Genomic DNA, 13033 nt, shown 5'->3' with positions numbered 1-13033 from the left:
TGGATACTTTTCGTGGTCTCTGATCGCCCGCGGAGCAGTTAATAAAATTGCAATTGTTGATTGCACCAAGCGAAGGAGTCTCGAGCTCTTTCCGCGCTTCCTTTCCAAATCGATCAAATACCGCGACGAGAAATTTGCGAATAACCGACGCGGAGTGTCGAACGCGAAAACCACCGAGTCCGACTTAAGTACCAGGAAGTCGACAAAGCGGTCTCGTCTCGCTCGTAATTTAGGCATTGTGCGCGAAACGGCGGGGAATTGACTGGCTCGCTGATGGCTGCGCGTCGAACGCAAAACGCGCTCGACAACCCTCGCTCGTGCTTTCTCGGCCCTCGTGTATATGTTCTTCGCGAACGAGCGTCATCCTCTCCGGGCGTAGACACGTTTACGCGACTCCTTCCGGATGCTGGTTAACTCCGCGCGCGGAAATAGACTCGAACCTGCCCCTCGAACTTTTCGAACGGGGCTGGTGCTGCCCGACACGAGCGAATCACAGAAGGACATCACGCTGACGATAGCACGTTGTAAGATTTTTCCTGGATAATTTGTTCCACGATAAGAAATAATCGATAATCGAGGGCAAGTTGCGAAGGAAAATACAGAATGACGCGAAATTTAACTAAAATTTTCTATCGCTCGTTTGATCGCCGTTTTCGACGACGAATGCGGAGAATACGAGGAGAAGCGCAACGATTCGAGAGTCGATAAATATTCGAAAAAATGAGGCCACCTTCCATCTCGATGCTTTCGAAATACGTTGCGTAGCTCGACGTTTCGAACGGTTTTGTCCTATACGCACGGCCGGCGCTCGACCTTCAATTACGAATTACACGGAAAAATATTACACGTAGCTCGGCCCGAGTTTCCAAGCTGGGTCGGGTTATAGTATTTAGCAATATTCACGGTTTACCCTTATCGGTGTAAACATAAAAAATGCCACGGCGGTGAGCGGATTAATATTAGATACTGCTACCTACATCGAGCTTCGAGAACCGAGGCCTACTTTCCCGCATAACCGCAACACTAAGACCAAACGCCGCATCGGTTGCACGTATGCGCAGGAAAAAGTTGTTTAAAACGTCTTTAGCGTTTAGCGATATATATTGGAAAAGCGTGAAAATCCAAAGTGCCTTTTTCTCGATATTCGATCGATATACGAGAAAAGTTTCGCATTGTTGCGATAATAGGATACGTTAATAGCCAATAGTCACGGTGCGTTTAAGCGGCTTTGTAAAACGTATTGCCGCGTTTTACCAACGTAAAAACCGTGGTGACCGTCTGAACGCCGTCTCTGCGAATAGAAGACTCGATCGGCGAATCAGCGCGTAAGGAACGAGGAAAAAGAGAATTAATGTTGCGGAAAGGTTCCGTCGTTAAACGGATGCACTCGAGTTTACCAGGAGAGGAGTGACGTCGGCGAGAGGGAGGAAGGGTTTCGGTGGCTGGATAATAGATAGATATTTGCTTTGCACGACGTTCGGAGACGCGAGTTTGAATGGGCGGTGATTCTCGCGAGAGCGAGCTTCCAACGTATTAAAACGATCGCGCGACGCACAGAACGGCTTTCGAGAGATCGGTTTATAACGCACGGTCGTTGGCGCGTCGTTCGATCCGCGTTACGGGCGCCGTTCCAGCAATATCGAACCTTTTAGTCCATTCTCTCGCGTTGATTCCGCGGCTAAGGGTGAACGATCGGTCGGGCACGTTCCGCTGAACGTCGCGTCTTGTTTTCGGCGCTCTGCGTATCGACAGATTCGACAGGGCACGGTTGCTCGCGTTCACGGGCAAACGCCAGAAAAAAGCGGCCGATCGACGACGACTCGATTGAAAGCTGTCTGTGCGATGGCTGAATATTTACAAGTGGTGTTTGTTGCGTTGAAACGCGGCTCTCACAGTTTTTAGTTTCTCGAGTTGCTTCGATAAACTTGCCTGTTTACTCGTTTACACGTTCCGTTTACGTTTTCTCGTTTTTACAACGGCGACCATCGTAAGACGTTGTCGAGGCAAAGAATCGAGATTTTCCAGGATCGTTGTCAGCAAACGCAGGGGCGGCGAAGCGTTTCTACCGAGCGAGATATTGCTGGCGAGAGAAAGTGTCAGCGGTATTTGTAACGCTCGTATCGCAACAGATGCACATATCCCGCGGCTGTTTGAAAATTATTCCGTTCAAGGACGGGACAATAACGCATAAACAGATTGCCTGCGAGACGTACGTCCCGCATGATGTTCGAATATGCTACCTGTGACATCCGTGTGATCTTCCGCCAGACTGATCCTTCTGTGCGAGACTTTGATACGTCTCCTAGTAGTACGATGACGTGCGTGTAACCATCGAATCTCTGTCCGTTTCATACGTTGGTGCGCGAAAAGAGCGTGAAAACGGAACAAGAACGAGAACGAGAACGGAACGAACCGAAAATTCGTAACAATTTAGTTAGTAGCTGATCTGTAGGACAATATCGAGGAAACGGTTACAGTTTGCGAATCGCTGAAATACGTTCGACGCGTCGTTGTTCTCAAACTTTGCAAAACACACGCGCGTTGATTTCGACGCGTCGAGCAAAAGAAAACAGACACCTACTTACCTTCGTATTGGTAATTGGTAATTCCAGCTCTCGTTGTTACACGTATTTAGTCCGTTGGACGTCGAAACGATCGTCATCGATCGAATACCGAGCGCCGAAAGGGAGGAGCTGCTCCCTCGTTCCTTTATCTCGCGTTTCAAGTAGATATCGGTATCGCGATACCGTCTCTTCTCTCGTTCGTTCCAGCCTGTATGTTATAGCGCGAGTTCACGACTCTCCATATACATTTTCGGGATAAAGAGATCCTTGTCTTGTGATTTCGTATTAGCTTTTATCGATCAAACGAGGAAGAAGGTACTTCGCTTAAGGCGGCTGATGGCGAAATCTTTGTCAAAAGTTTTGCGAGTGTATTTCCAGAGACACGTTGTCGTTATCCGTGTTGCCGAGAATCCGAAACATACGGGCAAATTCTCGACGTTAGCTATCTCGCGAAACTACGTTGCCAAACAAGTAGATTTCTCCGATTAGTGCGGTAAAATCAGCTTTCGGTATCGATGATACAGCTTATCCTGTTTTCAGCGTCTACACGCGTGTCGGGGAACAGAGTGGTCTCGATATCTTCGCAGTCTTTCGTCGCCCCGTTTTCTTCGTACAGCGTTTGCCAATGAGAGCCACGCGTTATTCCACGCGTCTATTTTTCTTTTCGCCCCGGACGTTTGTTGCTCCTCCGAGACACAAACGGACACCCTTGAAGCTCACGTGCCGGAATCTTTTCCTTTCTTCTAGCAACGTCGCGTTCGTATTTCTTTCTAAATTACAAGAGTTTTTTCCACTTTAAAACGTTCGCGGTCAATTTGGCGAATCTGTTTCACCGGAGGAAACTGAAAAAAAAAGAAAAAAAAAAGAAAAAGAAGAAAACCGAAATTTCACTGAAATTTCAGTCCGTTTCCGAAGAATTGCGAGAATTCGGCGAATTTATAGGTTCGTTATTTACGTTTAAAAGTTAGTTGAAACCGCAGCGAACGCGGACTAATTGGACGAGGGAAGGCGCGGCGCGGCGAGCAATTTTAATTTAAATTCGGAGAGGATGTTATTTAAGTGGACAGCTTGTACGCCAGACGAGACCGCTTCGAAAGGGCCGAGTGGGGTCCGCCTGAGTCGCGCTCCCCTCGCGGCCCATTTATCGAACGTAACGACCGTTCGGGCAACGTCACTGCCAAAGACAAAGTTCACCGTTGTAAGCGGTTATCCGTGCGGAGAAAAGCAAGAAAACTTTGGACGAAAGTTGGCCTATTTTTTGCCGGTTCGCCGACGAAAAGTCGTTAAGCCGTCAGATGCACTTTCTCGGTCCGCCTCGGGAGCCATTGCGGCTTCAACAGCTGCTCGACGCGGTCTAATTTGTCCGGACGACGTCGTGTTCGCGATTACATCGCCGGACAACGCTCGACGAGACGAAACTTGCCAGATTACCTGCACGCTCGTAGGAGGCGTAAGAAGAGGAGCGAAAAGTTGTGCTGGCGAACGCTCGGTCGAGAACGCTCGATCGAGAATTTCGCTGGTCCGACAGGTCTAACTACGAACGATCAGGTGGACAAACGTTTCCGTTTGCGTCGTTGTACGTATAGACATTGACGCGATCGTGATTTGTTTGCCATTGTTCCTCCTGTCTAATAAGATCGATACGTAGCACCTGTCGCTGGCGGTCTATCGACGTGGCAAGATATACCAATCACGAGCACACGGATACGATTAGGTTTGTAGCGAGTAGGTTGCCGTTTACTCGGACGGAATTGCGGCTATCGCCGATGGATTCTCACCGTCGTAGACGATCTCGTTAACAGCTTTTTATTTTACCTTTGGCCGCCGTATCACATTGGAAACGACTAACAACGAACAACTGGAAGCCGCCACGTTTCGTCCGAGTTTAGCTACGATCGTTCGAGCACGACGTGACAAATTTCCAACACTTTGCTCGAGCGCGTCACGACAGAACGCGTTACGACAGCGGCTCTGTTTATCGATGAACGACGGTGTTCGTTTTATCCGTCCAATGTTCCGCGTATCGTACCGTCTTCTGCCAGATCCGAGCGACGCTCCGGGTGTCGAGCTCGTAACCGTTTGCTAGTTCTTTTTATCGGCATGCCGCGCCGGACTCGCAGAAATAATACGGTTTCGTTAAGCTTTTGTCGTTCGACGCGTTCAGCGAGCATCCGCAAGTTTAGCGAACGGATACATAAATTATCGTCCGGTTCAGCGACACCCCGTGTTCCACAGTTTCTTCCTTTTCTTTTTCATTCTCTCCTTCCTCGCCCCCCCCCCCCCCCGCCCTCGTGGAAACCGACGTATTTTTGCGTCACTCGTTCGCGAATGCCTGCTGCCGAGTGGAATCTCTTTTTTCCTACGGTAATTCAGACTGCGCGAGGTTTCGTGCCGATGTTGTTGCGGTATATTTCGTAACGCTGTAAAACTGGTCCTCGAAATTTGTAACGTCCCGCGGGAGCCGTTGCGCAGATTTCTTTGTAACGGCTAAATTTAGAGTAAAATGTTTCAACGTCGCTTTTATATCCACTTTGTTGAGCATGTATTAAGCATAAAACGATATATTTAGCACCTCCGCGAGCGCTTTAAAAAGATAGGTTGAAAAACAAATGGTATCTAAATAAATAAAAAAGAAATAAAAAAAAGAGAGAAAAAAAGGAGAAAGGAAGGAGATGGAAGGGGACAAGAGAGTTAATAACTCAAACGCGTCGACAAGTGCGCGAGGTACCGTTAAAAAAAAAAAAAAAAAAAAAAGAAAAGAAAAAAGCGACGCAAAAAAGAAACACGTAGCAGATTATACGACGTTAAATCACTCGGGGCGAAGCAATCTCTTCGAAATACGGCATTACCTCGGTTTTGCCACTCGGGCTACTCCCGCCCTAACAACTTACTTGATATTCGAGCAGCGTCGATTAAAAGCTGCTTCGCGTAATTCACCGTTAATCCGTCTAACAGCACGTTTGATCGTCGTTCTGGCGAACGGAACCTGCGACGCCTTGGCCGAAAATATCCTTGGATCGACGTTAAATCTTTGGATTTTTCGACGTTGATTAATCTATTTTTCGCTAGTCGATTAGGAAAATTAATCACTCTGCGCGATGGGCTTGCCTCGAAGAACTCGGAGCTATTCTTAGGCTTGCAACGATCTTCCGGGTAAATTGATCGGCGCCGTTAAAGATATCTCGCTCTGTTGCGCCGCTAAACGCTCAACTCGCAATTGCGATTTTTCTTTTAGCTGTTCCAGTTTCACTGCATTCCGTAAATCACAGCTATCGTACACGGTGCAGCGAATACGAAACGGGGAAGGTCGGAGCGTGTACCCGTCTAGCCACCTTCGTTTCAATTCTTCGTTCGAGTTTTCCGTTTCGATCCTCCCGTATTAGCTGTAATCTTTCGAGAATATGCCCGTATCGTTGGACGTTCTGACAACCAACGACGAACGGGGCCGAGTTTGTAAATTTTGCGCGCCAAGTTTCGATAGGTCAGGAATAAAGTGCGACGTTTCGCTGGAAGTTTCCGCGATGAGGAGCGGATCGCCCGCACCTCGTCCAACTATCAAGCCCGTCCACCGTCCAACCTTCTCGCGCAATTTCCAATAACGTTCAGACTTGCAACCCCTTTATCGAGAGAAACTCGTCGAACGAGGTGTTTCATCGGTATTTCGCTTTAATTAACTTTTTAACTTTATCGATAAACGTTCGCGAAACATCAACGAACGCATACGTGTGAGAGCCCTTGGTCAGAAAGTCGGGCAACTGACTCAAGATTAAACGGCGGCTTTAAACTACGTCGCGCAAGAGTCGGATCTTTTTGTCGGAAATAAAACCAGTTGCTTTCTAAATCGTTTAACGGATGGATTCCTTCCGCAACCGTGAATGTCAGCGTTCCGCCTCTAACGTAATATCAACGCGGAAACATCGCGGCGAACTCGTATTTTCTTTGCGTTTATAACCACCTTTGTCTTTTTTCCCTCTTCTTGCTTCTTCTCCTTTAAAACATCCCTTCCAAGCGGCTCGCTGTCTCGCGGTAGTTACGTCGCGGCTCGGTCGGACGTCGTAACGTCGTAACGTCGTGACGTCGTGACGGGCGAATAAAACTGTCGCCGTCGCGCTCTCACCTTTTAGCCGCTCTTTTTGCACAAACGCTCCCTCGAGGTGGCGTTTTCGTCGCGAAACAACACGCTGGAATATGCGTTGAAACCGAGCCGCTGATCGAGCTCGACGACCGAGCAAAAATTCCGATTGATTGAGCTGGCCGCTCGCCGATCAGTGTCAAACGTCTCAATTCCGTGGACGTAACAGCGTTGAAAGCAAAGTGAACCCGGTATAGGCGAACGTAGTCCGCTATAGGGACAATTTGCAGGATCGACGAACGATCGGTCATCGTTGCTTTCGTCCGGAGCCTGGCGATTAAGAAAGGGGAGAAGTTAATTTTGTTATTTACGTCGGGTGTCGTGGGACGGCCTGTGTCTCGAGACACCGGCCAGCTGTTAATCACGGTCTACGTAGAACCGTACTTTAATTACCGTAGTTAACGTCGTAATATCTTGGGAACTGCGGCTGAAACGCGGCAAGAGGAAGCAAGGGGGCTGTAAGCGCGCGTGTTCAACGGAAAGTTCGTAATAACGAAACACGGTGCGGCAATTTGATTCTTCGTTTGGTCGTTGAGCTTGGAAGGCGATCGCCGCGATGCGCGATACGTCCATGTCCATCGAACTTTGTCGACAAGAAAGCCAAGTTTAACGGTAAAGTTTAATTTCGCGCAGCGCGTGTAAGAGCCGATTCGCCAAAGAAAATACAACTGTACGGCCGGAGAAGTGGTAATTAAAGTGGAAGAAGAAAACTTGGCCGAGATAATTGGATCGTCTACCATGGAATCGCAAATAACGCGCTAACCTTAGCAGCTTGTAAACGGTAGCGAAAATCAAGGTGGCGGCCACCGTTTCCTTATGCCGCCGAAATTGGAAATTTCGCGTCGTATCTTCTACTCCGGCAAATTAGCGGCTATAAGTCATCGTGTCGGCAGCAACAACACGGTTACTCGATATCCCTGGCAAAGACTGACCGTCGCTCGATCTCGGTTCAGAAGCAATCCGCTGTTCTTCCCGTATACTCGGTCTGCTGCGTTCTTGCCCCTGCACGCCCTGCTTGTCAGATCCAGCCTCGCATTAATCACTCGCTCCACTCGCTCAAACCAGAGAACCCTTCTATCTTAAATCCTCTGTGCGGCATTCACCGGTGGAATTCTTACACGAAAGGATTTCCGGAAGCAACGGGTTTGCAGCGGGCCGTGTATTTTCCAAGGGGTGGCGACAACCCGGTAACGAAAGGGCGTGCGACGGTAGGCCGTGATAAAGAACGCTGTCACCGGACGGCAATCGAAGACAAAAGGGGAACACGGTACGCGGTTCGTAGCGGCACGGCGTGGCGCGGTGTGGCGCGGTGTGGCGCGGTGTGGCGCGGCGTGGCGCAGCGGTGAAAAAGGGGGCCGTGAATCTCCGTCGCTTTCGGCTCTGCAATTATTTTTTACCGGCCTGGTATAAAGGGAGGTGGCGACCGAACGAGGAGACGGGTGAATCGCTCGCGATGAAACAAAAGGGATCAGCGCGAGGTGCTCTTTATTTCCGGCGACGGGTTGGCGCGTTATTATCGGAATGGGGCGGCAGCGAACGGAGACACGGATCGACTGGAGCTTGGAACGACGGGGCAGGAGGGTTTAACCGGCTGAGAAGGGAATTAGGGACAGCGACGAGGAGGGAGCGGGAGGCGGGAGACGGGAGGCGCGAGGCAGGCCTCGGTGAAAAACTAGAAAGAACGCGGCGAAGAAGAGAGGAGAGGCTGGGGATTAAATAAGAGAAAGCGTGACAAGCGAAGGAGAAAAAGGAAGCGGGCAGGAAACGGGGGAAGGCAGGCTGAGAAACAGGCTAGAGATAGAGATACGACGGAACAAATGGAACGGCGAAGAATGGAGGAAAAGCGTGGAAAGTGGTAAGAGGGGGAAGATGAAAGAGGAAACGTAGGAAAAGGGCGGATGATGTACAATATAATAAAATCGGGGTCAGGCCAGTCTCTACTGGACGGGGCAGCAGCGGATGAAATTATAGAAACGACGACAAATGGGGAAGAACTATCGTCGTATGGATGCGCGCCCACTATCCGCCAAACTATCCGTCGCCTTTTGTTCGGTTCGGTTGGCACGAAAGAAACGAAAACCGGAGAAACGGAGGATCGCCCCGGGGCAATCGATACGTCCAGGTATCCAACGCGTTATAATCGTTGTATCTGTCAATTCTATTATACGTATAGAAAACCGCGGTGGAGAACGCGGTGCGAGAAAAACGGCCGACGGAGACGCGAAACAGGCCAAGAGGATAAGAGTCGGCGGAAGAATCCTCGAAATTATTCGATTCGGTCGGTTCACGACGGCTAAGTTGATCAGCGATTAACGTTAAACACGCTCGCCGAACGGCCATTTTTTCCAAAGAAAGTGCCGGGGCTACGCGGCAGGAACGATACCTACAACTTTTCTCCTCTCTTTCCATGGTTCGCGTCTCCTCGAAGATGGAAATCTTATCTGAAATCGGAATAGGTCGGGGTTAGGTGGCGCTCGTAGAAATTCATATCTAAGAAACCGTGTTATACGCTCAGCTGGTCAGATACTTTCTTCGCGATCCTGGAAAATCGACTCGCGTCAACGATAAGATCCGAGTCCTTGCGAATCATTTCTCCCGGCACCGTGAAATTTCGCGGAAACGAAATTCGAGATACGTACGTACGTCTGTCGTGTTGCCCGTAGAGCTAATAAAATACGACGAATCGTACGACGTTTCTACAAATTTCTCGACTTTTCCGCTCGAAAATTCGCTTGAAATTTTCCGAAAGGAGGACGTCGTCGCGCGGCTAAATTCATCTCAATATCCAGTACTCGTCCGCAGCTTCGCCGGGAAATCTCGCACCGTCGATTCCCTCCCGTTTTTAATCATCGGGCTCGGTGAAATCAGCCCGCTGCGTTCGGGCTGCTTTCGTTGCGTGTCGCGCGGCGAAGGACCGGCGCGTTTTCTTCGCCGATACCGGATATCGATCTTGGTATTTCGGCGGAGAAACGGAGTCGAGAGACGTACGTCGCCTCGTCCGGCTTCGTTAAAAGCTTCTCGCTAGGAACCGCACCGACGACAACTCGACGCGACCGGTCACATTGTTAATTAGAAGTGCGCGCGCAGTGGCGACCAGCGAGAAACGAGCAGCGGAAGGAACTGCCGTGGTACGAGCTTTTTAAAAAGGCACGCTTCGACGCACGGCCACCGATAAAACAGCGATAAAACTAGGGTCGCGTAAATCGGCCGATGGAGAGAGGAACGCGGAGGCAGAGGGACGAGCTTTTCCGATTACCGACCGATAGAAAACGCTTCTAGGTGAACAGTGACTTAACGAACGAAACACCACGCCTTCTATACGACTCGGAAACCGCTGCTAATCGCGGTCCCACGATATTCCGTCAACGAGCCGCAACCGGATCGTTACCCGGCTCGTCCATCTGTCGCTGCTTTCACAAACTTATTGTTCTTACACCTTTGCCTCGTGTCTCGTTTACGAACCACGCGAAACAACGCTCGCGTTTACGGGTATTTCGATACGGCCGATAGCTGGCAACGTGCATGGAGAAGCTGGTCCGCGCAAACGATTTCCATCGTTGATGTTATTAGAAAGGTCGAGGTTTCCAGTCGCGCGTTCCAGTTTGGCTCTTCGTTCCGCGAATCTCAATACCGCGACGATTCTTTCTCACCATACGTGTTTCGATGTTAACGGCAGCGAGCCACGTTAAATTCGTCAACCTTCTCGCCCCCATCCGACGTTCGACGCAAAACCGAAAACGCAAAACCGCCGACACGTTTGTTTATGAACTTTACTCGAGAGAGCGTTTCACTGTATCGGTGGGCATGACGTGGCAGAAACTTTTGTCTCGGGGCGTCGCGTCGCGCCGCTTCCTTCGATACCGTTGCATACGCCGAGTTCGAACCGGAAGCTAGCTAGTTTTCTGTAAACTGGCTGCCGATTTTAAACGATTTCCAGGATACGATTTCCGTTTGTTGTTTAACGTCAAAGCCGGATAATATATATGTATATAAGCCGTATTCGAGGACGCATCATGGTACATTCTGGACGGAAGCCACGTTCTCGCGAAAAGTCTCGACAGAAGCCTGGATCGATCCGCCACTCTATTCCGAAGTTTCGAGTCCTTTGTCTCGTTCCCATTGCCAAAGTAGACGGAGCAGAGTTAGTTGTGGGAGCACGCCGAGTTGAAAGAGTCCGATGCACAAAGGTTGGAGGAAATTACGGAGAAAGACGTATGCGCGATAGGTTTGAAAGGGGACGCACGATCCAAGAACGAGGCTCGTTAAAAAGGTTAAAAGGCCAGATCCTGAATACGGGTCTCTGGTTGTAACTGTATAGATCGACGGGCGGAGTATAGATCGACAGAGGCGCTCCGACTTTGGAACAATTTTTATTATCATCGACGGATAGTCTTCGAACCGTGGCACGGAGGAAGAACGCGACGCGGAGAAAGGGAGCGTAAGATCGATTTAGAAGCGCGGTGACGGCGCAAGAGGACAGCCTCCACGGAGGACGAGTAAAACGTGAAACGCTGGAAAGGGACGTTCCTCGGCTCGAAAGTCCTGTCTTTTTTTTTTGTCGAGAAGCTTCGATCCGGGAAAGCGAGATTGCCCTTTCAGAACGAGAACGTTCCTCCCTCGCATACGCGACGACCGCAACTTCCTTTCGGATCGTTATCGAAGCTGCTGGGAAATCGTCTCCACTCGTCGTTCCGATCCTTCGAAAAATGTGACGCGTGGCGAACTTGGCCGCTTTTCTAGATCTTCTAGTCGCGATGCTGCCGTCGGATAGCGTAGATAACGTAGGAATTGGAAAACGAAGGCGCACAACGAGTCGTGACAAACGAGGTTTCGCCCGTTCCGTGGTCGGGGGAGCGGGTAGATGAGTCCCAGGGCGCCGGTACGAACCGGTAGCGGAGAAAAGTCGGAAATGGATTCCTCGGGGGTGCGCAAACGAGGGTAGACCGCGACCTGATATTACGAATCTCTCGCGAGCTCGGCTAAATTCAATAGGAAATTCGACTCGAGGTAGCTCGACCTATCCCCTTCCACCCTCCCTTTCTATCGCCGCGACTGTCCGCCACGATCACGCGTAATACACACGTACGCGCGGTAGTCGGTGGATGAGAAAGAAAGGGAGGATAGTCGCGTCGTATCTAATTGCATCCGTTGTCGTTTTTGTTTTAGGACCACTCGACGGATGAGTAACGAAGCGTGGCCCGCTGCTCTCAAGGTACACGGGATACGCTCCCTTTTCTTGTCTCTAACGAACCGTCGCGCAATTTGTATTCCGGCTTACCTGTCGACGTACAACCCGCGAACGCGTCGCTCCGTCTCGCCCTTTGTTTCTTACCTTCCTCGTCCACCTTTTTTCTTTCTTTCTTTCTTTCTTTCCTCTCTCCTATTGTATCTTTTCTTTTTTTCTCTTTTACTTCGAACTATCTCTCGGAACGATTTGTACATTGTTTTTTCTTTCTTTCTTCGTCTTTTCTTTTTTTGGTCTTTTTTCTTTTTTTTTTTTTTTTTTGTAGTCGAGACGAAACGAGGTGGTGGTCGATCTCTTCTACGATTGGGCTGTTGTTCGTCTTATCAGGAAGAAAATTTAGCAACGGTCTAAAAGATGACGAGAGAAGAATTGTTGAGAACGAAGAGTTGATTCCGCCAGTGACTTACGTATCGGAACAGATGTTTCTTTATCGACGCGCGCCATCCTAATTACTTTCATTCCTCTCGGTCGCATCTGCAGTTGGCACAATTAAGATAATTACTGGAAAACTCGACGCTGCGCTACGCTTGCACGGCGTTTACCGTCTGAGCGATCATCCTTTAAGTTATTCGCGTTTGCCGTTCAATTAAACAAATTATCACCGAATTTGACGCAACGTGCTGAAATTTCTACGGAAACGTTATTAATCGTTTTAATACGGAAGGATGATCAATGGAAATTCACAATCGCCTCGGATAAAGCGGCAGACCGGACGATATCGAATTTCGACCTCCGATTCCCAGAGTTCACGGATTTATCTACAAATGTTTTTCACTCGTGGACACGGAATTCCCACGATATCGCCCTCCCTCGCGATCATACGTTGGTCAATTTTCATTTTAATCGTGGCAATGCACCGCGGCAATGTACCGCGGCGCTAAACAATTACGGTAGGCGCGATCGCGCGTTCGGATTAAATTCTTGGATATCGCTCATTAATTGGCGGCCGCAGATTTCCATTTAATTTCCCGTAATTCGAACGGGATTGACATGTATTTAGAATCGCGGAAGGGAAACACGCAGAATCTTGGGAACCGTGGCACGCTTGGATCGCACGCGTTCCAATTTATAGCTTTTATATTATATTTACGA

The 13033-nt window shown here is 49.5% G+C and overlaps 1 protein-coding gene across 4 annotated transcripts in view; it reads left to right on the top strand.

The window, feature by feature from the left end:
- LOC126871315 (leucine-rich repeat-containing protein 24-like) overlaps nucleotides 1-13033 on the top strand; it is a 152701-nt gene that overhangs the window by 72481 nt on the left and 67187 nt on the right. For 2 of the 4 annotated variants that reach the window (XM_050629964.1, XM_050629955.1), the window contains one exon: nucleotides 11863-11908. The exons of the other annotated variants lie outside the window; for them this stretch is intronic. The gene's annotated coding sequence lies outside the window, so the exon portion shown is untranslated. The remainder of the gene's footprint in view (nucleotides 1-11862; nucleotides 11909-13033) is intronic. 4 annotated transcript variants of the gene reach the window in all.

This window comes from Bombus huntii, chromosome 1 (assembly GCF_024542735.1).
Source record: "Bombus huntii isolate Logan2020A chromosome 1, iyBomHunt1.1, whole genome shotgun sequence".
In the NCBI taxonomy this organism is placed as follows: Eukaryota; Metazoa; Arthropoda; class Insecta; order Hymenoptera; family Apidae; genus Bombus; species Bombus huntii.
This window is presented reverse-complemented; position numbering and strand designations above follow the sequence as displayed.